The sequence below is a fragment of the Rhincodon typus genome, chromosome 43, assembly GCF_021869965.1.
Source record: "Rhincodon typus isolate 14 chromosome 43, sRhiTyp1.1, whole genome shotgun sequence".
Classification (NCBI taxonomy): domain Eukaryota; kingdom Metazoa; phylum Chordata; class Chondrichthyes; order Orectolobiformes; family Rhincodontidae; genus Rhincodon; species Rhincodon typus.
The window spans coordinates 7,963,950-7,966,441 of record NC_063374.1 but is presented as its reverse complement, the minus strand read 5'-3'; the positions used below and the strand labels follow the sequence as shown (position 1 = coordinate 7,966,441).

General features: G+C 59.1%; 1 long non-coding RNA gene across 1 annotated transcript in view; it reads right to left on the bottom strand.

Moving 5' to 3' along the window:
• Positions 1 to 9: 9 nt before the first annotated feature.
• Positions 10 to 2,492, bottom strand: part of LOC125487642 — a 3,953-nt gene continuing 1,470 nt past the window's right edge. Inside the window, exons 3-4 of the long non-coding RNA XR_007266008.1 lie at positions 1,591 to 1,725; positions 10 to 282 (exon numbers count right to left, since the gene is read on the bottom strand). This is a non-coding gene — a long non-coding RNA (uncharacterized LOC125487642). The remainder of the gene's footprint in view (positions 283 to 1,590; positions 1,726 to 2,492) is intronic.

Sequence of the window (2,492 nt, the reverse complement as noted above, 5' to 3'; positions counted from 1 at the left end):
AGACAGACAGAGAGACAGACAGAGAGACAGACAGAGAGACAGACAGAGAGACAGAGAGAGACACACAGACAGAGAGGGGTGGTGGACAGCGACGACATGGAGAGGGGGATGGAGAACAGAGGGGAGAGAGGGGCTCACACTCTTGGTCGATGGGATGGGCAGCTTGTAATAATGGAGAGGCCCGGATCCTCCATGTGCTCCATCCTCCCCCTTCGCTCTCATCGCAGCAGTCAGGAGCTCCCTCACACGGCCTCCACCGATCACCGCCTCGGCCTTTCACATCTAGTGGGGGGAAAGGAGGCTCTGGTTAACCCTGGCCTGTTTCTGGCTGGTGCTGGGAAGATCCTCACAGGGCAAGGGAGAGAATCGGGGAGGGGTTGGGGGATACAGGCTGGACAGCAAAGGGACGGATAGCAGGCTCCTCACTGCTGTGAAATAGCAGGAAGCCACTCGGCCCATCTTATCATGGCTGCTGAGGAAGTTCTCCCACTTACTAGCTCTCGGTCTGTATATGAGGAGTTTCTGTCTCTCCCATTCCTTGTCAGTTAATGTCTTCCAGATCTCCATCACCCTCTGGCTGAAAAGAATTACCCTCAACCTCTCCCCAATCCACTTAACAATTATTTCAAATCTACAATCAGGAGTGGGAGGGAATACTCCCCACTTGCCCCTGGATGGGGGCAGCTCCAAAAACACTCAAGAAGCTCGACACCATCCACAGCCTTTTTGACTGGCACCACATCCACAAACATCCCATTTCCCCCCCCACCACCGACGCTCAGTAACAGCAGTGTGTACCATCTACAAGATGCTCTGCAGAAACTCACCAAAGATCCTCAGGCGGCACCTTCCAAACCCACCACCACTTCCATCTAGAAGGACAAGGGACAGCAGGTACATGAGAACACCAGCCCCTGCAAGATCCCCTCCGAGCCACTCCCCATCCCCAACTTGGAAATATATCACCGTTCCTTCAGTGTCGCTGGATCAAATTCCTGGAATTCCCTCCCTAACAGCGCTGTGTAGGAGCCCCTACAGTACAGTGATTTGATAAGGCAGCTCCTTCCCACCCCAAGGGGCAGCTAGGGACGGGCACGAAATGTTGGACTAACAAGTGACACCTACAATCCACGAGTGAATAAAAATAAAACTCCTAGACCACTGCTGTCTGGGAATGAAATGGGTCTCCCTAGCCACAGTACAAGACCCTCAGTTTTATCCCTCTAACCCCCTCCCCCTCCATTACATCACCCTCTGCCTCCTCGGTTTTGGGAGAGAACCTCCTCCTTAAGCCTCTTCGATTGTACCTCATCGCCAATTCCTGGTGAGATCTGCTTCTTGCCCGATCACGGTGGTGGGGGTGGGAGGGGAGGGGAATTTCTGTCTTGCTCCCACCCCCCACGGGAAGCCCCATTAACCTCCCTCCCGCCCCCCACGGGAAGCCCTGTTAACACCGTCGCTCGCTCCCTCCCACACCCCCCCACGGGAAGCCCTGTTAACCCCCTCTGTCATGCCAAGCCCCGTTAACCCCCTCCTCCCCTCACGGGAGGCCCCGTTAACCCCTGCCCTCCACCCCCCAGCGGTGCCCACCTGCACGTGTGCTCGTTCAGTTCCTGCCCTTTCTCCTGGCACCGGCGGTGGGACAGGCGGCACTGGCACTCGCAGGTCTGTGGGTTCTGATCGAAGCCATGTCGCTTTCTGTGAGAGCAGGGTTTGCAGCGGGTCCTGAGGTCAGACGCAGAGAGAGAGAGAGAGAGAGAGAGAGAGAGGTGGGGGCGGTCAGGCAGCAGATTCTGGGAATCAGGTCACCGCGGGGGCAGTAATGGCCGCCCAGCAAAGGTGCCCTGGTGAAGAGAGAGACAGCAAGAGAACTCGGGCACAGCATTCATGGGATTCCCTTCACCCACCCAGCGAGACAGATCGCCCCACACCCCACCATCCACCGAGATGGTTGGCCCTGTGCCACACCCCCCCACCATCCACCGAGATGGTTGGCCCCGTGCCACACCCCCCCACCATCCACCGAGATGGTTGGCCCCGTGCCACACCCCCCCACCATCCACCGAGATGGTTGGCCCCGTGCCACACCCCCCCACCATCCACCGAGATGGTTGGCCCCGTGCCACACCCCCCCACCATCCACCGAGATGGTTGGCCCCGTGCCACACCCCCCCACCATCCACCGAGATGGTTGGCCCCCTTCCCCCCCCCCCCCCCATCCAGTGAAATGGTTGGCCCCATGCCACACACCCCCCCATCCAAAAGAGATGGTTGCCCCTCACCCTAGCGAGAGGGTGACAGAGAGACCCAGGAAACTGCAAGGCTCACACCATGAAAGCTGCTCACTGCAGCCCCCTCCCCGGTATAGACAGTGGGATGGGGGGGACAGCACCCATAGCCCGGGGGGGGGGAACAGGGGGGCCACCCCTGGCGGGCGGGGCGGAAGGGGGGGGCGCTGTTATCTACTGGCCTGTTCTACCCCTGGGCACACA